The sequence below is a fragment of the Aquila chrysaetos genome, chromosome 13, assembly GCF_900496995.4.
Source record: "Aquila chrysaetos chrysaetos chromosome 13, bAquChr1.4, whole genome shotgun sequence".
Taxonomy (NCBI): Eukaryota; Metazoa; Chordata; class Aves; order Accipitriformes; family Accipitridae; genus Aquila; species Aquila chrysaetos.
In genome coordinates, this window is record NC_044016.1 from 39558236 (window position 1) to 39579736 (window position 21501).

At 39.5% G+C, this 21501-nt stretch overlaps 1 long non-coding RNA gene across 1 annotated transcript in view; it reads left to right on the forward strand.

The window, feature by feature from the left end:
• The window catches only part of LOC115350345, a 262123-nt gene that overhangs the window by 137648 nt on the left and 102974 nt on the right, over positions 1-21501 (forward strand). Inside the window, exon 3 of the long non-coding RNA XR_003926401.1 lies at positions 14489-14582. This is a non-coding gene — a long non-coding RNA (uncharacterized LOC115350345). The remainder of the gene's footprint in view (positions 1-14488; positions 14583-21501) is intronic.

The following is a 21501-nucleotide window of genomic DNA, read 5'->3' on the forward strand; positions in this document are numbered from 1 at the left end:
GCACTGTTGTTAAAAACATCAGTGAGCCCCCACTGAAGCCTGTTTCCTCTCTAGTGATTTAAGCTGAATTCTGAGAAATGACTGTTTTTGTCAGCAGGCGTGCCAGCTTGGCTAAAGCAGCCTCCAATCTGAGCACCTGGAGGTCAACCTTCTGAATCTTTTGGGATCTGGCCAGCTGTGGCACTTGCATATAACAGCTATTAACTCTTACTGAATTATGGGGACTTCATTAACACCGAAATGGCTGTTCCCATGTGTACCCCTTACGTAACCTCTGGCTTTACAGTGGAGTTGAAAGAGAAAATTTCCCTATGGCAGGGTGATCCCATCCAAGCATTCTGCAAGCCTCTTGCGGTTGTTTTTAATTTGGAATAATGAGCAAGGCTGGATTTGCTAACACTGCACCAGAGCAGTGGGCCAACTTGTCTAGGTTTTGTCCCTTTTATTGACCAGTATCAGCCCCTTCCAAGAAAACTGTGGGTTTATCTGCACGGTCTACAGGCCATGGTACGGTTCAAAGAGCAGTGACCGAAGGAACTGAGCAGAGAGGTTCTTGCCTGTGCTCTGTACACAGAGATGAGAAGAAAAAGGTCCCTCGCGCTGGGCTTACAAGCTAAGTGAAAGCTAAGTGTACATAGGAGATGGGCCTTTGGAGTAATTTATAAATGCCAAGATGAATATCCCTTATTGTTTGTTTGTTTATTACTGTAGTGCCTGCTGATTCTGCCCAAGATCACTGAGATAGATGCTGTACAAACATACACTGAATGACAGCTCCTGTTGTGCTGCACTTATCTAACTAGAGATATAAAGCATGGAAGGAGAAAAGCATCTCGAAGAGTTGCTCACATGGCTGGTCAGCAACAAAGCCCAAAGGATGATGCTCACTGCGGTGTATCACTTGCCAGCCTAGATTCCTCAATCGTTTTTCCCTGCCCACCCACAGCACCAAAATATAGGAGTGTAGAAATATCAGAGAATTGAGACCCAGGAGGTATTAAAAAGCAGTGGCAAAACACAACAACAGGCAGAAACAAAAAATGCATCTACTTGGCAGGATGTGGAACATACTAAGGCTCCTTTCTTTAAAACATAGACCAAAAGGCAAAAGAATTCAATTTGATCCTTTAATATAAAAAGCTTCCTTCTGTTAGGACTTGCCAAATATGGGGACTTGGGAATGCTCCTGAGCTCTGTAATCTGGGTATCCTTCGTGATCATGTTGTGATGTTGGGCTGGGATAAGACTTCGCAGTAGGGATGAAGCCACATTCAACATGAGGTTAAGTCTATAGAGCTCACTGCGATGCTCATCTGACGCGATTTAAACACTGACCCGGTGATTTCTACTGAACCAACGCATGAGTCTGCGTGGCTTATAATAAGTACATCTGGTGTGCCCCCAAATTTCTCTATTCTTATTTTAATTATTTTTTTATTATTTCTGCCTCAAAAATTTTGGGCATGGAGTACTATAAGTCGATTTACTACCTATAATTTTCTAATATGTTCCTGTGGAGTAATACAGTATTCTCATGAATTGCATGCTTTCTGTATGTGTATATTGAGATAGTGCTATGCTTTCCTTGTTGCTCCCTGTTAGTGGCTGCATTTTAGTGGCTAGTGAAGAGCTTCTCGGGCAATATGCAATTCAAATCGGTACAATTGGTGTCAAAGTATATAAAATTTCAGCATGACTTTACTACGCTAAAACTGGCTGCCCTTTGTCTTGTTGCTTAAATAAAGCAAATAATCTTTACTTGCATAAGATCTCTGTGGTTTGGAAACAGAAGTCACAATGTTTGGAATTCAAAAAGCCAGATCAAACTAGTTGTTCAAGTACAGAAAAACTACATCTTTTTTTTTTTTTTTTTTCCTAGAGAGACATGAATGACTGAAGAGGGTAGATTTCATTTAAAAAGGAGGCTAGGGAGAAGACTTTCTCACCAGAGTCTGAATTTCTGGCAAACATGTCATTCCTCTGCTTATTTATCATCTACCCTTCATAAATGTCAAGTGTAATAACAAAAGGTTTTAATAAACCTGTCAGAATTGTTTCATGTCAGATTGAGTGAAAAGGTTATGTATAATAATAAAAACAAGACCCAAACCAATACTAAATTCAGCTTCAGCAGGAGCCCTGGTCTATCCATCTCTCCTGAGAACTTAATGTTTTACTGCTGCATTGGTTAAAAAAATAAATTCTTTTGTAACATGCATTAAAACCTACATCAGAATCACATACGTGCACACAGTACCTAGTAGAAAAAGAAGTATTTTAAGCTAGTACTGATTTCAATACCGATGACTCAATTTGAGGAGCTGATGACAAGCACCCTTTCTGAGATATATCAGTTAAGAAATATCCTGGCACCTTAGTGGTCTCTAAAATTGGGGGAGGGGGGGGAATGTTGGTGGGTTTTGTGGTTTTGGGTTTTGTGGGGGGGGTTTTTTTGGTGGTTTGGTTTTGGGTGGGGGTTTTTTTTGGTGGGGTTTTTTGGTGTTTGTTTTTTTTTTTTAAGCCAAGAAAGATGAGAATAGTTTTTTGGAGCCAGTTCAGGAAAGTCAAGTACTTGCCTCACTGCTTGACTTTAACTGGATACGTGCAATTTGTTGCTATTTATTAAAAGCAGAGAGTACATCTTATCACTGAGTGAGCTGCTGTCCTCCCACACTTCCTCCAATGCATTTAATTCTCTCCTTTCCATCCGCCTGCATAATCATTCCATTACAATTGCTTGGGAAAGAAGTAATTGGTTTCAAATGTTCCTGGTTGACCAATTTATATTTGAATACTCAGTTGGGGACCCTGCGTTCTCAACGGAGTGCTTGATGTTGCCTATATTACTGATGGTTCCCTGAGTGCTCATCTTAAAGATTTCCTTCTCACCATGCTACTATTTTCACTTGACCTTGCGTAGGCATATTCATAAGAGGATGTTGTTGTTAAGATGTTCTGAACTGAATGACTGTAATAAAGTATACAGACTGCCCAGCTCAGATCAGCCATTAGCTGGTATAATTACTGCTCTTGTCCATTTTACTGCTGTTTAATGATTTGTATTATGTTCATTCCCAGAAGCGCAAAATGAGTGGGCCCCAACGCGCTGCATGCTGAATGTGCGTCTCCACAAGGTCTGTGGAGGCAAGACACTTCTATTAACTAAACAGACAAAAGAAACAATAGGTCAAAGGGATGAATACGGGTAGTGATGTATCTGAGACTCCGCAGTTTGTCAGTGGCAGAGCTGGGAATAGTCAGCTTATGATTTGGGATGGTGAGTTTCTTCCATTAGCAGTAGAGTTCCTTTACCCTGGTGAGTGGTAGCAGATCGTCAGCTGGCTTTGGAGCGTGCGCGTGATGTACACGTACCTGTGCAGCACGTAGAAATGTGATATGAAGAGCGTTTCAGAAATGTGGAATTTCTAAGCCTCTTCCACTGTTGAGAATAAGTCGCTGCCTATGCCATCTCGCTGCTTCTGTGCTGTTCTCCCAGATTTCCATTCCTATTCTTACACCCCTATCCTCGGGAAAAGAAATGCATGTGTATTTGGGGCAGCTGATGTATTCCACGTGGCAGTGTCCCCCTTGCAGTGGCACATATTAAAGCATGCCAAAAGGTGAAGTGAAACTCTGATGTCGTCAACCTGCTGATGGTGACTGTGTTCACATCAGGTTTGGTTGTCTATGTAACGTACAGGTGTTTGATTCCTGTGCTTGTTAGAGAATGACATAAATGTGGGGGTTTGTTCAATTGAAAAGGGAAGAAATGTTTATTAAAAAACATAAATTACTGATTTCTATTAATAAGTTGTTCTCTAATTACTAAGTAGCTCCAAATGAGCTTTTTTTTTACTTTTCCCCCAGGGCCCTAGTGAGAAATGAAGCCCAATAATCTAACTAGCAGAGACTGATGTATTGTTATCTATTTCTTCCTCTCCTTTCTTTACAGCTGTTTAACACTGGCTCTTCATGTTTGATCAAAGATTCGTGTACAACTCAGGTTATTCTACTTAGCAGTCTAGTGATCAGCAACTGCCTTCTGGGACAACCGAATTCAAACATGTCATGCATAGTAGTAGTGTGCTGATAACTTCCCAATGACAGGATTCATGAAATATTTAAAGAGCAAAATGTTTTAGGTCAGGTATATGCTGACAGTAACTAGCTACTGCGCTCTAAATTGGAAGAATGATTATGGTACCAATCAAAGGCAATGAACATCTTCACGTAGGCTATGAATTCTTTTCTGCCCCAAGTCTCTGCATCTCTGTTAGATGTCTCTGCATCTAATTTTGGTGTTTTGATTCTTGAGTACAACCCTAGCTGCAATGCCAGCATAAGCTCATTGGATTAAATGTTACTGGAGCTGAAGTTCACGGTCGCTCATTCAGGAATTGTACTAGGCTTTTCCTTCCACTGATGTATCTTGGATATTAAAAGGAAGGATTTGTGGCACAAGCTGTGTGACAGCTTTAATTAGTACAAAGGCTCCTCATTTGTGAACTCTGATTACGGAGGTCATAGCAGTGTAAAACATCTCATACAGATCCTCTGCAGTCTGATCTTCACATTAAGCCTATGAAATTAAATGGGACTTTGTTGCTTAGTAGTTACTTTGCCCTCTGGTTTGGAGGCGAGGATGCATGTGAGCATCCGTGAGTGAAAAACAAAGATCAATTTTGTTATATCCAAAATATATCCGATAGGTTAAACAGTGAGGTGTAAAACTTGAGTAGAAGGCTGAAATCTGGCTCTGGAACAGATGCAGTACAACAACGAAGTAAGAGGCTTTAATAATGACATGAGTTTGAAATGAAAGGATTAGTTTGTTTTGCAACAAAAGCTAAAGGAAAGAAGTAGCATGAAGCAAAACAAAATAATTTGAGGGGGGGAAACCCCTAAAGCTGTTTGGAGAAGTGAGGCTCTAAAGTTCAGCAAGGGCTGTAAAGATTAAGGTGGTAGCTCAAATATTGTGAAATATAATGAGGGATAGAGAACTTATTCTGTACTGTTTACTTATATTGCCTTCATTTTCTTGATGTGCTGGATGAAAGATAGGCATGAAAAAGGAGAAGTATGAAAATAAAATAAAACTAATAAGGGAAATTAGGGGGAATTAACGAAGAAAGCTTCAGAAATTCTTTTGCTCCCCTTGTTTATTGCTGAAAGTTTAGGGGTTTCCATGACAGCCCAAGGATTTAGATTCCTGACACAAACTGTAAATGTTTTACTTCCTTAAGTGACAATGTTAAAGGAGTTTTACTTGGGGATTTCTCTTTTCTGCTCAGGGTATGCTGGCTACTGTTGGTATTACTTAGGGAACGGCAAAGATTTTTCTTTGTTTACAAAGATTATGCTGGGACCGTTATCGCTATTATTTAATACATGATGAGGGACTCCTTGGATTTTAACCTGGTCAAGATCTATTATACAGCTGTCACTCATCACAATTCTAGTGCCTATTTACAAGGCAGAGTTGCAGCAGAAGCCTGCAGCCAGCCATTGTTTGTAGTTTGTCCAATTTTGAACTTTCTTCTTGTGTGAAAAGAAATAGTTGCAGAGTTTCTCTGTGATTTATGCTGAGATGTTTTTCATCTGGGAACTCTTGAGAATTGTTTTAGCACTATCACACCTCTCTGATTCATTTTTCTCTGGGAAGTCATTTCTAGAAGGCCAAATTGCTGGGCAGAGACATATTGGGAGAAGGAGGGTGTTAGTGATGAAAGAAATAGTAACATTTGTTTCCTGATATAGATAGTGCTTTAACTGTATTTCTTAGTGATAGACCAATTTCAAATTCTGGTATCTTCTAATTCTCTAGGGGACGAGGCATCCAGTTCTGTAAAACATAACAAATATGTGGTATCTTTATTGTGTATTATTTAAGTTTTCTTATGTTCTGTAGGACTTCAGTGAACTGAGGTTTTAAGTTTTCCAATTGGGTTTGCATCTGCTATGTACTATGTTAGAACACGACAGACAAGATGTGTTTGTATGCCAAAAGACTACTTGGTGGTTTAGACACAAGACGGGAATTTTATTGCTGAAATTTGTTTTCTGGGATGTAGGTCCGGAAGAGAATTTATCAGAGGGAGAAGGTGCCATAGTTATTCCATTTGTAGTCTGACTGAAAATTATGAAATATGTAGGGCCCTATTGTGGACTGAACTTGTCTTGATGAAGAAAGTACTCAAAGAATAAATAGACTTATATAATGTTATGACGCCTGTTTGACACCAGAATTATGAAGCTCACTGGCATCATCCTTGCTTAATTTAGTTGTGGCAAAAAGAGATTGCGTAGGCCTGATGCCCGTTTTTATCAAGGCTATTATTCTGATAGAGAATCTTACTGACTTTTTGTAATGCTGAAATGGAATGAAGGAGTCTCAGTAGAAATGAATGTTAAAGCTTTGGCAATGTATGTTTCTGCTATACGATGCAATGAAGGTATACATTTTTTAGTGTTCCTTTTATTAGCAATAAAGGTTATACGCCAGCAGTAGTTGAGTGGAAAACTGAAAGCATGGATTTTAGACACAACTGCCTACCACTTAATACTCATTGTGAACACTTGGGGTGCAACAATCTTGTGGGGGTTTTTTTATGAGTTGAAATTAATCCTTCCTTGTCCTACGTATTGGCAACTTGTGTGCAGTAAAAGCTAATGATTCCCAAATATTAAAATTTAGGTTATAAATAGGAGATTTTCTTGCTGTGGTTTAAATTCTAGTCGATGCCCTAGAAGTTATTGACCTGGAGAGTGACACTGTTGTTACGTACATGATTGGCACACCTTGGATATTTTGTCTTGGTAACAGTTCTTTTGAAAATGTGGGTGCTCAGTCAGGTCCTTAAATAGAAAAATCCACTGAAAATCCAGAAAAATCTGGTTTTATCATTAACAGAAATGGTATAGTTAAAACACGCTTTTTACATTCCAATAAATCTTTAGTCTCTTACCTTCTTTTGACCTCCTAGGAAAACTGATCAAGGGATTCTATAGTAATACTATTGCAGCTGATAATTTAAGACAATGTCTTTATTTTCCATGGAGCCTACTACTGACAATATTCAGAACGGATGGTACTGTGGTTCAGATCAATAGATATTTTCTTTTAGTGCTGATTTAGCTTTGACTGGAAAGGAAAGCAATTAAGTCAGGCGTGGAGAATTTGTAAGTGTGCATATATGTATTCATGGAGATGGCAGTTAGATGACCCACTTTTCATGATAGTATTGAAATAGTAACATGTTTCAAGTAAATATCAAGTGCCATCAAAACAGTTACCATAGTGATGATAAAAGAAATTTAATTTCAGTCAAATGAATATTCAGTTAATCCAGTTAATTTCCACAAAGGTATTGTACGCTCATTTCCTACTGGTATTTGATGATATTCAAGCACAGATTTTATTACAGTTGGCCGACATTTTTTTTTCTTCTTCTTCTTCTTTAAAGCATTTTTTGTGAAAATACCTTTGTTGAACATTGGCCAATTGCACTGTTACTCTAAGACAATGTTCAATTTTTATTAGTTTTCTATATCTTTATGAAGCTAGATATCCAAGTCAGTAAGAAGAGAATGCTCTACAGATCCTGCTTAGGGAGGAGTTAGAGCCTGACCTCATTTGTTTAGAGAACAGCAACAGCACAGGACTCAATTTGCAGTTGAATATCTCTTGTTTTCTAATGTTTGAGAATACTGTCGTGTACAGATGAATGGACAAATTCTAATTGATTTGTTCAAGATTTCCCTGGAAATTTTCTGTATAATCTTGGTTAGGCTTCTATTCTTAAGCTTGCATATTCACCTTTCTTGTGAAATGCATAGCTTGCGCATGCTATGTGGATTTAAATATCCTCTGTTTAGGATAAAGACATTGCCTGCAAGTAGAAATGTGTTAGAGATGGCAAGAAGATGGATCTGCCTTCTATGGAGTTTTTGCTTCCCCCCCTGCCCCCCCGCCAAATCTTTCATGGCCATTATTCCATTATTACAGGATGATAATGAACAAAGTATTTGGCCAGCAATTGTGTCATTCAACAGTGCTGGTGTCTAACAGTGATGTATCTGCTTCCCCCCCCCCCCCCTTATTTAAAGATCTTAAGCATTCAAAATTGTTAACCCAAGCAGCATCTATTACCAAGCTTCACAGAAAACTGACTGAAATGGAGTGGCTGTGTTCAGTTATATGTTGATCTCAGAAGGAGAAAAAGAAAAAAAAAAAAAAAAAAAAAAGATGGTGCTTCAAGTACAGTTTTTAACACAATTTGTCCAAAACCCCGATGCTCTTTTTTACTGGTTGCTCTTCTCCATTGTCTTGATTATTCTGATCCATGTAAATGGATGAATTTCATTAGAACCTAAAAGAAAATAAGATCCAAGTCTGATGTTAGCCAGAGTCTGGTAGTCAATAGACTGTTCACAAAGCTCTTTCACAGCAATGAATAATGTTTACATTTTTAAGGGCAAAGGGTTTGTGTTTCTGGAATTAACCCAGTGGGCTACAACTGTTGCAATTATAGCCTAAAGTTAAGGTCTTGCTTTTTCCAGGTTCTGCAGTAGTGTCCAGTACTTCAGGGTTATGCAAATCATCACTGGGTTTTGGCTTCCATTTAGATTAAGCTAGTAGAAAACAGCAATAAGCGTGGGATTTGATACAGTTTTGGGGCTTTATTTTTTTGTCATCTTGTTTTTTATACAAAAGCTTATGGAGCTTTAGAACAAGAAGCTGTTATACTGAAACCCATTTGGCAGCACTTCAGTTTTCCCTTATGTACTTCCAGATCCCTAAAAGGGCCAAGTGTATCCTGGTACAGCACCAGTCCTGTAATGGTCTCCTGTGATGACGAATCTGTGCCTGTAAAGTTGATGATTACACTCCTTCTGAACTACTTCAGTTCTTAATGTTGCTTATGTTTAAAAGCACTGAGCAATTATTGAGTAGCCTCATCTCACCTGAAAGACCAGAAATGTACGTCTTAATGAAATATAAAGATAATTCATGAACTGCAGCAGACTGCAGGATCTTTCCTTGAGACGTGACAGCTGGAAGGTAGGACCACTTTGAGGGGTGTCCTTGAAGACACAACGAGGGATAAAGAGGTGCTGTTAACCAGGGAAGGTAACAAGTTATTTTTTTTCTGCTCTGTGTCACACAGGAAACTTCAGGAAGCCTGTGCCTATTGCTATGTGTTACTATACTCCTTCAAAAACAGTGGATTTTGTTAATGGTTGCTACTAATGATAAATATTTATTTCCACTTTAAAAAGGAATGCCATTGCTGCTGTCTTCAGAATGTCCTTGAGTACATTTTTAGTGTGACTTTAATCAAATGTCATTTTAACTCTAGTCCTATTCTGCAAATCTCTAGTGAAATTCTATTAATTTTCAATTAAACTTCAAGTAAACCAATTAGCATTTTCATTTCTATAGAGCAACAAAGGCAGAATCTGTAATGAGTCTATCCAGTTGCTCACAGAGGAATAAATGGTCTGGATAGATTTCTTCAGTGTATCTTTCTCTGAAACTTTGTCAAGTGTATTACCTTTATCATTTTCTTCTCTGCTTTAGGCTCCAAATTGGATTTCTTGTGGTGTACAAAACTGTATTCAGCCACTTCTTTCCCTAAGCTGTATTCCAGTATTCTTTCTGCTTTCATTGCAAATCTTTAATATTGCACCACTGTGTTTTTACCAAAGTCAAAATGGAGTCTAGCTGAGGCAGGCACTGTAAAACCCTTCTTGTCCTGAACAACTTCAGGACCTCAGTTTGACAGGAGGCAGGAGAAGGAATTTTATCTTTTCATTCTAGATACATGAATAGAAGTGTCTGAATTATCACAGCTGGAAACAGACTCAATCCCAGATTGTTTCTGTCTCCATCTAGTATTTCATCCTCTATTCCACTTTCCCTTATTGCTACCTCCTCCTCACAGACAGACGTGATCCCTGCCCTGAAGAGCTTCATTATAAAGAATATATAGTCCCTGAGAGGGAATCCTGGAGTTCTTCCAGGGTGGGTATGGTATCATAAACTTTCATCATTACTTCAAGCTGCAGCTGTCTGTAGAGGTCTGCCTCTCTTTTAATGTTGTGCTCATCTAATTGTTGGGTGCTGTAGTCCCCTACCCTCGCTTGTGCCAGCTCCAGTGCTTCTCTGACCCTGTATAGAGCTGTTGGAGGTCAGTAAGCTTAGCAGAAAGCTAATTACTGTTTTTTTGGGTTTTTTTTTTGTTGGGTTAGTCTTGTGCCAGGTTAGCTGTATGAAATGGATCCACTTAAGCTGCCGTGGAACTGCAGCTCAAATTAGCGTTGTAGCCAAGCTGTAGTTCTGCTCGTCTCTTCCAATATCCTTTAAACTTGAAAGCGTGAGAGAGACTCACCCTGGCTAAGTTGCATACCGAACATAAACTCTGGAGTCAGGAAGCTGGTCTGCTGAGGTTGCCTCGGTAGTTGAGAGAGGACTGCGCTCTCCGAGGAACACTTAGAGCACCTCAGGCAGTACCTACTGTGAAATCCTAACGACAGACCTCGTTTCACTGAGCGAAGAGGATATCCACAAAGCCCAGCCACCTAATTCAAATAATAAAGTTATTTCTGCTTACAGCAAAGAGATTTGGCTCAACCAAGTACAAACCGGACAGCCCTGGGCTTGCAGAAGCGCGGGCGGCTCTGACCACTAGCCACGACCACAGAACAGGAGCCCGCGTCTCGCGCCGCTGGTGCCGTAACCGTTTTCCATGGCGTCGTCCTCTTTGCCAGACCACCGTGGGCGTTGGCTTGTTGAACGCCTTCCTCTCTTGTTTTTGTATTATTTTGCTGGTAATACGAACAAAGTGGGATTCCTCAGCTGTCAGAAAAGTGCGAGTACGCAACGTAGGCTTTTGTAATAAAGCTGTTATCTCCAGCAGAAGCTGGCACGCAACGCGTTTGCCTCTGTAATTTGGATGCTTCAAGGCGGTGTGCAGTGTTCAGAAGCAGCTGTGTCTCAGGACAAATCCCTAATTAAGGATCCCCTGACTGTTTCCCAAAGCATTCATGAGTTGGGAAGGGGAGAAGAAATAATGTGGGTTATGTTTTGACAAGCTTTACAAATATACGGCGAGAGCACCTCCGCTGTGTATCTGTTGCTTCGGTGTGTCAGGCCACTTGCAGTGAGATTTTTTGCATCCAATTCGAGCTGTAACGCCTGACAGTGCGTGTATCTAATGTGTGAAAGAGCCTTATTCACCTGAAGAATGGATAAAGGGTTAAGTTACCGGACTTAAAAATTGGGAAGCCTTGCAGCTGGGGCTGCTGGTAGGGCCTGTGGAAGGAGCTAGCTCCCATGGCAGCTGGGTGGGAGGCAGGCTCCTTCCCTGCGTTAAAGGCTAGTGGCTGGGGCAGCTTTTGCTTTGCTTGGCTGTCTGGTTTATAGTTAGTGAGGGTAAATCTTTTTTTTTTTTTTTTGTGAGGGGTCGCTGCTTTCTGCTCTTGCAGAAAGCCCATCTGTCAGAGCTGAGGAGCTGCTAAGCCGTGTGGGGCCTTCGTTGGGTTTTGCTCTGCGGGACAGTTGGTGGCAGCACCTGAACAGGAGAGAGGAAACCTGCAAAAGGTATTTTCAGAAGCCTGAGAGCAGAGGTATTGCCTTTCGGTGGTCTGCACCGGGTGGGATGAGCAGGGGTTCGGTAGCGGTGCGGCGGGGAGGCCGCAGGGGTGGCCTGTGTGGGAGGCCCGAGCCGGTGGCAGCCGGTTCCAGCCGGCCCGGCGGCAGACAAAATGGACAACCTGCCTGCCTCAGGCGTCGACTGCTGGAGGGAGCACGCGGCAGCTCGGGGAAAACAGGTTTGAGACAGGGCAGGAGGCGTCCGGACAGGGGACGCGTGAGGTGATGCCGGAGGAGAGGAGGAGGCAGACGTGGAGATAGGGGAGGGAGGCACAAAGGGTGAGGTGCTGGGGGCGAAGCTGTGGTATTTTCGCTAATCGCCTGCTTAATTCTTGGTTGTCTCTATTTCTCAGCACCATAGCCAGTAATTAAAAGTTTATGGTAATTGGTGGTAAATGAAGTGAAATTCCCTGACTTGAGACAGTTTTGCCTGTGACGCTAAGATCCAAAGATGGGGGAAAAAAAGATGTGGTGCCAAATACCCCTGTGAGATTTCACTGTTTGCAGTTGCAACGGTAAAGTTTTCAAAAGCTCCTAAACAAGTCTCAGTGGGATGTGCAAGTTTTTAAGGTGCTCAACTTCTTAAAATTTTATTTGTCTGTGCTATCAGGAACCTAAATACTCATAAACTGTAAAACGTTTGTGTCTGAGGTGAAGTCCTCACTGTGTTTTGTCGAGCCAGGCTGTGACTGAAAGAAATGGCATTTTACTGACACGGCATTTGGCCCATTCGCGTTACAGTCTGCGCAGACCGTCTGGCAGAGTAGTAAAGTGACCATAACTTGTAGAAACAGGAGAAATCATGTTCAAGTAAATAGAGCAAAGAATGTGTGTGTTTGGGCAAGAGGGGATTTTTACAGTATTGTTTCGCTGTTTAAGGAGAGAACAGTGGGGTGGAGAAAATCCAGACGGCCTGTTGCTATCCCTAATGACATACTGAAAGATAAAATGCAGCAAAGATGTAATCCAGCCAGGAGGTTAGGCGGATTAGCAGAGGAAATACAGCGATTGGTTGGCCGGGTGTCTGTCTTGAAGCTCGGAAGGCAAAACCAAAGAGCAATGAAAACACTTGATTGAGTCTTTCTGATATTTGAGGCAAAAGGATGCACCAAAATGTAAAGCAGTGTGTGGCAATGACACATGGGCTCTGGTGTTGCAGAGATGTGACTGACTGCTAATGAGCCAACAGTCACTGTGTTGTTCCACATGATGTAAGTGAAAATCTTCCTGCTCAGCACCTATGCCCTGGGGCAGGCATCCAAATGACATGCAAGTGGGCAACATGACAATCAGTGAGCTATTCTAGGTGGGTAATACGTGCTGAGCATAAAATCGAATCCACATCTTGGAGGTTATGTGGGTCTTTTTGATGACTCCATTCCTGAGGTAATGTTTCAGTTCTAAGGTATCAATCAAATCATTTAAAGACTTCTTTCTATTGTTGTCAAAACTATTAAGTAGCCTGATGAGACAAAAGGTGGAACATGTTGAGCTAAAGGTTTAGGTTGAGCTAAAGGTTCTACATTTCATGTTAGTTTTGCCCACGTGACTGTGTTAGTCTGAGTTCAGTCTCACTGAAGCGAAAGACTCCTGAGTTATGCCACTGTGAATGAGAACAGCATCCTTTTTTAAGAAAGAAGTTCTATGCAAATCCTTTTTCATTTTCTTTTGACGTTTTGTTGCAGCAAAAAGGCCTATGCAAGGTTATTAATGCTACAGGTTATAGGATTGACCTTGTGTTTGACGGAAAGCCATTCTCAATTCTGAGTTACTTTTGGGTCACATTTCTTTGTATGGTACATGTTAAGTTTGAAAGAAGTTGGTTTTCTTTTTGTTTTTTTTGTTTGCTTGCTTGCTTGCTTAGGAGTCCTAAGCACTTAGCTCATTTCTGCCTGACAAGTCTTAGTTGTAAAGAACAGAATGCTATATTCTATGAACTGAAAGGAGTTTTGAAAAATCTTAGTAAGAATGTTTCCATTATTTTAATAATAATATGTGATATTATGTTGTGTGATATGAAAATATGGAAATCGAGCATTATGTGGGAAAATTGGGACAATCCTAAGGTGTTCTCTTACACTTTTGGGGTTATATTCTAAGGGTTTGGAAGTAAGATAAATCTCTTTTATTTCGATTTTGAGTAAGCAGTGATCACACCTAGACGCATTTCAGTGCTGCTCCTGAGATCTTGATTCTCCTAAGCTGTCTCTAGTCCGCTCATTTTTAGAGCAGAGTTGGTGCAGGATGCTACACTTTGGGTGTAGTCATGATTCGTGCTTACTTTGTCCTAAAGTAGGTGTTGACAGAAGGTGCATCACAGGAGAGGACTTGGCTCTGGGTGGCTTTTGCGTTTTAACAGCTGAACCAACATGCCTTACGTTTTAGATTATGTATATAGTGAAGCATTTTAAAATGATGGCCTTGAGCAGACTAACAGCATTGCTGTGACCTCTGGTATTTAGAACTATTGATAATAATAATAATTTGGGAGTTGCTTTGTGGTCCCCTGATGAAAGTGAATGTGTAATTAGATATTTGAATTAATTATGTTGCACTTGAGTTAAGATGCCAAAAGGCTAAATGAGTCCCCCAGGGGCTCATGACAAGTTGGTGGTAGAGCTGAAAATAAAACACAAATATCTTCCCCTCCATGCCTTCCCTTAGCCATAGGAAAAAACCTGGTAATTGCTCTTACTTTACTTTTTTTTTTAAGGAGGGGCCATGTGTTCCAAAGTACAGGCTAGGCAAAATGCCAAGCATTGAAGAAAGAACAGCTTTGCATAAGCAGTATTTGCTTTTGGTTGTCCTCAGTGTTTTTCTGTCTGTCTCCCACAGACTGAGAGGGGATGCTTTTCAATGGAAAATGTACAGTACGGTCAAAGAGCTGAAGAGCCTATAGAGAGCTCCATTTGCAAATTCTTCGTTGAAGGTAAGTTATATAAATATACTTCCGTAAATCAATTTAATTTCTATAATTGAGGTGACAAATTGGAGAAAACAACCTAGTGACAAACTATTGTAATTATAGAAAATCAGCCAGTCAACTAATTGAAGTAACAGTCTATCAACAAAATTTATGTATTTAAACACTGTGCTACATACAGTAATTACAAGGGTAAAGCCGGTGAAATGTTGTCTTCCCCTTTACAAGGGGAAAAAATAAGTGGAAGTCTGAACTCTTTAAGGCTCTGTTTTTAGAAGTTGTGTAAAAGTAAGTTTGTGTCATGCTTTTGTTGCTGCTTAAAGCAGTCAGCTGTAGGCAGAAACTCTCTGAATATTGGGTGGGATCTTAGAACCAGTGAACTCTTTAGAAAGGAATTTTTGTTTGGTTTGTGGTCCAGTAAGAATTCTTGTGACATGAGTTTTAATAGGTTGTGACGAGTGTATCTTCTGTTGATGTACAGTGTTTTTCCCCAGATGTACATGGAATACTATTTTCCGAGCAGCAGTAATCATAGTTAATTATTATTAAAATTGGTCAGTTATTAATTATTACTATAATTGATCATTTTGAGTAAATAAGGTCTTAATTTGTGTTCACGCAGAATTTTTTTGTGCTTAGCCCCAACACAAGGAAAAATGAGTGGGAGCAGAGGTGGTTCCGCTTAGCTAGAGTTATTTTTGCCGTAATGTATAATTATGTCTGTAATTCCATTTAGTACAGTGCAAATGCAGTAAAAGAGGCTAAGTATAAGCATGACTTCCCTTGTACAAGTATCCTAACATTCTGACACAGTCATGGAATGCAAGAGGTGGAGTTTTTACCCTTTGGGCTTGTGCCCTACTCTACCAGTAGGCCCATCAAGAACATTAAGCCCATTTGCACAATGAAACAGCATTACTGATTTAAATAAGGGTGCAAAAGTGAAGGAAGAACACTGCTACTTTACCTTTGGACTGCAGAGCGTTTCTCCATGAGAATGCTAGGGAAGAAATAGCCTTTACTGCAGTGTTAACAGAAACTGTGCCGCTGATAATGCTCTGTGTAAACACTTTGCAAAAAGCTGGTGGTATAAATAGCAGAGAAGTAAAAAAAGCACATGGGGACTTGTTCAGGTTCCCAGCAGCTAGAATTTTCATTATCTTTACAACACAAACCAAGACCGTATCAAAGACAATGCCAAGACACAGTCGCCATGATAAAGCATTTACACACGTGTTCTTTTCTTGAAAAACGGTGCAAAAGAGAGAAGAGATTATGAACTTCAAAGAGCTGCCTTTAAGCTAGGAATATTTATACACAAGCTGTCAGAAAACTATTTTTCTCTGGCTAACATAGGAACAATCTTCACTTGAGCCAAGTCTTTAAATGAAAGCTAGAGCAATACGCAGCCTTGAAACTTTGCATTGAGTTTTGCAATTAGGCAGTTGGGATGGCACTGACGTCAGACATCATTAATATAGTAAATGTATGCATGTGTGCAACAGTTGTTTCAGATGCTGCAAATGTGTTGGTACATTTGCTTTGCTGTCCAGATACATGTATCAGCTACAAGCACCAATAACAGAGGTTATTTTGAAAGACTTCAGAGAAGCACAGGTAAACTGAGGTGGTTCATTCTGTAGGTGTTTCTCATTCTTCTTTAGGAAATTGTCAGTAAAGGAAGGAAAGGTGAGCAAATTGAAAGCTAGGATAGATGTTGTCATTCTTCTTTCACCAAAGGAGAGCAGTCAGGAGGAATTCAGTAGGTTAGCTGAGACTAGGGCAAAAGTCGATCAGATCAGAAGTGTAAGGATAGCTCCAGACTGTTGTTCTGTTGTTCAGCCCCAGCGTAGGTGTAACATTGGTGCCTCTGGAGTCTTTAAAAAGCAAGAAAGAAGTGTGAGAGTGTTTTTTTTTGGTTGGTTTTTCTTTTTTTTAGTTTTGCATGCCTGGAGTATTACGCGTTGAGAATGTAACAGGTAGGCCAGTCAACTCTGTGTGTTTTATAGGATAATATATCTTGCCACATGATTTGGCAAGAAGCAGGTTAAATACATTCAAAATACAGTCAGCTTTCCTCATGGCTTCAAAGATACATGGTTGTTTTTTGCAGGGAGGGGATTTTTAGTCATTGAATGCCTGATTGAATGTGCTGGAAGGTGTCAGTTTTAGGAAGGGTTTTTTCTGTAATTCTCCAAACATTTTTGCAAAGCAAAAACTATCAAAATGTAATCCCCTAAGGAACTGAAAACCAAAGTAAAACATAGCTTTCTTTGATTAACTTTTCCAATGGAAGCAGAATTAGGCCACTGCCCAACACTTTTGCTTATGATTTTATTTAAGACTTCTGAGCTAATTTTACTGACCTTATTCAGTATTTCATTTCATAACCAGTTCCACTTAAATCAGTAGTAGCGTATGGGCATTTAAATTTTTTTCTGATGTATTTCTTAGTCTTGAAACATTCACATCATAATTCTCTTTGTCCTTGTATTTAGTACATGCAAAGTTGTCATGAAAATGTATTGGACCTTTTGAGTGATTCTTTGCTATAACATTCTTCTCTCACTCCCTGGCACAACTTGGCTTGCTCTCCTCTTCGTGATAAGATTCATAGTTGGAAACTTTTTGTGGTCTATGTGTTTATTTTACCCTCACTATTTTTGATATGTATCTGCAGAGAGAAATGGGCAATGTGTAGCCATTCGGTAAAGGCTGAATCTTATTTTAGTAAGAGTTATGCAAACGCATTTAACTTGTTTACTGAACAAACATATATTCACAAAGCTTTGAGTTACACTGTTGACTTCTACTACAATGTAAAGGGGAAATGAAGACAGGGATAAAAGTGGGAAAATAAAAAAAGGAGGGATGATAGAAGTGCCATTTTTTCTCTTAAGAACAAAGCTGTTTTACACTCAGCCACAAACCCCATCTTTCTTGGTAATATATATATTTAGAATGATTTAAGAATACTTTAGCATTTTAGGATTGCAGGATTTCTGAAGCTGTGCACTTTTTGTAGGGCTTTGAATAAATGAAGTACTATCTTAGGTATTGTCCTCCATTACTGTACTATCTGAACAACTCTTAATCTTTAATGTACTTACTCTGACAACACCTCTGTGAGTTACAGAAGTTCTATTATCCTTTTCACAAGTGAAGAACTAAGGAACAAAATGGTTCAGATGGAGATTTTCTTTTTAGGCTCCTTACCTTGATTTGAGTGAGAACTATGTTATCTAAGTGTTTTCTCCGTTTGCATTTAAGTTTGTGAGTGGTGCAGTGCTAATTGGGGCAACATCTAAATTCCTTAAAGAAAAAAAATAGGAAGGTCAGTGAATAAGGAATGTTTGGGTAAAGTCAGGGAAAATGAAGTGTTTTGTTTTTAATACATGGTACGAATTAATCGTTTTTGCAAAAGGTAAATAGAATCTGAACTGCTTTTTAGAGGAACTAATTTGGAGTTAGGGGGATTATATGACATGAAGCCTGGGATAGCACATCGACACCTTTTCCTTCAAATTCTAAAATAATTTAAAGTGATTTTTCTAAATATAGAAGGGGGGAATTGAAAACTCTTAAGTAGAGGCACGTATCACTTTAGGTGATCATTCTACTAGGCTTTAGCTGGCTTTGTGTAGGGGGGGGAAAACCCCCCGCACAATCTTCTAGTACCCAGATCTAGTAAACCAATCTGTGATAGACCTAGACTGCCTAAAGTGTGCTGAGATTTGTTGGGCTGGTGAACAAAATTGAGTCTCCATTTATGTGGTTATTCCCTAGAAATACAACCTGTATGGTTTGGGTTGCTGTCCTGCAAACATGGCTTACAAAGCTGCCAAGGATGCAAGTGTAGCCACTACCCTTCCCTCTTCCCCAGGTGAGCTGGCACCTCTTTAAAACAGCTATACAAATATATTAATTTTTTCTCCTACCTTTGTCTGTCATATAATTTGATTGTACATTCCCTATGGAGCCCTGATTTTAAGTGTGATTTTTTATAACTAATAAACTGTATAACTGGCTTATGGTTTTCATTATATATGGTTTGAACTTTAAGATTTTTTTTGACCCAGAAACAAGGAAGCTTATAGCAATGCCTGAAGTCTTTGTGCAGTGTATTAATTCAGAGTCCCAGGAAGACATTTTTTTCCCAGGTCAGCAAATGCTTGTAGGTTTTGATAGATATTCTCAATTATGTCTCCAAAAATGAATTATGAGTTGTGAAAGGAACAGAATATATATGCTTTTAAGTCTTTGGGGGATTCAACTGTGTAGTCCCAGAGCTGTTTTCAGAAAGGAAAGAAAAAAAGCCTTATTACTTGCACTAGTAGTACTGATGAAGGTTGATGTGGAGTGCATGTTGTATGTATTTGCAGGTGTATTCATGTTGACTGAAAATGGTTTATCAGTGTGTCTTTTTTTAAAAAAAGTTTTTCATGAAAATGTGACTTCTCGAGGGAAATGACTTTTTATAAACATACTTTGTTTTTTTTCAATATAAAGAAAAAATCCCAATTTACAACATACCGACACTGCCCCTGCAGTACCATTTGGTGTCATCTTGCATGTGTCCAATGAGTGTGGGACTGACTGAGACTCCAGAACTTGGATTTCTACTGCAACCCATGCTAGGGCTCTACTTAGAGTTGTTGATCAAGTCAAATTACTTGGTTTTATTTTTGTATTTATTTAGTGGAAAAAATGAAATTGATTTCTTTAGTTGCTTTGAGATTCACTCACAATTGTTGTATCCATTGGCTATTTATGTATCTATATTATCTATAATAGACTGAATAATCACACATGCAGGTAGTAGATAATAAATTACACTATGATGATTTGTTGTGGCACAAAACTTCATTTTTTGTAGAGACGAGATGTCATCGAAAAGGTCTCTTGTAGGTCAGTCAGACTGTATGGGATGACTTAATTCTTTTTTGCTGGTGAGACTATTTTGTAGATTCATGCCTGTATGTTAAGTAGGTAATGTAATATCCTAGTTAGCAGTCAGAGAGAGATGCCAATACTCAAAGACTTGTCTTATTTTGTGGGGCTTTCCTTGAAATTTAGATCAATCTAATCCTGGGAGGGAGGGGAAACCAAGCTGCTTGTGGCTGAGAAGGAAAAAGGCTAGTGATATCAGCTGTTCTTTATCAGTGGAGATAAGATGATCCCCTTCACTATTATCTGTTTACTTTCCGTCTAATTTGCAGCCCCTTTCCTGTTGCTGAAAATCAGCCTTTGGCTTACAGCCTATGGACCCCCCCCCCCCCCCAGACGCCTTCTTCCACTCAGGTTGAATTGCTGTTCTTGCTACTTTCCTCTGCACTGTTTTCACTTGATGTTCATATTTATTGGTCTGTATCTATCCAAGGAAAATGCAGTTCTGTAGCCAAATTCTTACTGGTGATGGACAGAGTTGTGTGTCTTCAGCTTTTGTGGTCAGGGTCTTCCAACCTGGAAGAACTTGAAAGAAAAAGTCCTTGATCTGTGAAACTTAGGACACTAAGTGAATCAGAGCTTCCAAGAGCCTTTATTATTTTTAATATTTTGGCTTTATGTGTGTATGAACGTTACTTTTTTTTCTTCCTATACTTTTAATGCAGCAGGAGGAAAAAATAAAATAAAATATGGTCCTTCTAAATAAAATGGTAGCAATTGAGCTTACATTATTTGTGCAAGCCACAGTCTGAAGTTGAAGTACTATATTGGTTTTAAACCAGCTAGTGTCTTATGTGGAGATTAAGAGAACTTGAAGTGGATCGACAGTTAAGGAACACAGTTTTAACAGCAAAAGGTGATTTTTATGAGGATTTATTTTACATTCCTAACACTTACTATACTGCTCAGTAGTGCAGATCATTTTGGCACTTTGCAGTTCTGTTAAAGGTACAGATTTTCAGAAACAAGAGTGTGTAGTGTGTGTGACAGTAGGCTGCAATTAAAACCTTGGATATTGAATGGTAAATGAGAAGAGTTGGTTTGGGGCATCAAAAAAAAGAATGCACTAAGTGTATACCTACTATTGAAAGCTCTTTAGTGCTTTTTGCCGTATTCACTGATTAGATCGAACGGAGTATATGTGTAATGTAATGACTAAGCAAGCAGCCTGTTTGGTACTTCAACTAGCATTTTCTAAATGAAGTTATTTCTAGGCTATTTATGGTCCATGGAACAATTACGTCCCAAGGAGAAAATAAAACATCTTGAGTGTTTCGGACAGCATCTTTGATACTACTGCAGCCAGGAAGTCTCATAACAAAATGTTTTACCTTAAACAAGGTGTGTGTGGGGAAAGACCCAGAGACTAAGCCACCACCACAGGATCCTTCTTTGAGAAAATGCACTATATTTTGGACTGGTTGCAACTGTATTTGTGTTCACAGGGTCACTTAGGTTTAACAGGAGCTGCGAATGCTCAATGTTGAGAAGAGAGTTTGGAAAGCAGTTTGAAATGCATAAGGAGCAACTGTATCAAACACAGTAACATATGAGCATGGCTGTTGCTGCTCTTTGAAGCATTTTCCATTGATGAAACTGTCCAAAAATACCATGCATAGAGTAATGAACAGAACTAATAACCTGTTTTGCCCAAGCTTCTGTATGCAGCACCTGAATTTGAAGTTGCATGGTAATACGCTTGGAGGCATACTTTGGGAAGTTATACTGACTATGGAAAATACAGGGAAGCTTTTAAGCTCTGGGAGTTCATAAGTTTTCCCCTTGTCTCTTTATTCTGGCAGTAGCCATTTACAACTGCCTTTTTTAGCCACAGGAAATCCCTTCTCTTGAAGTGAAGAGGTATGTGAAATGTATTCCCTCTGAAGGAAACATCTGTGCTTCTTTGTGAATCATCAGCCAGAAAGGGTGCTGTATATGTTAATCAGCTTAACCATGTTAATGGTAAGGAATTATATTT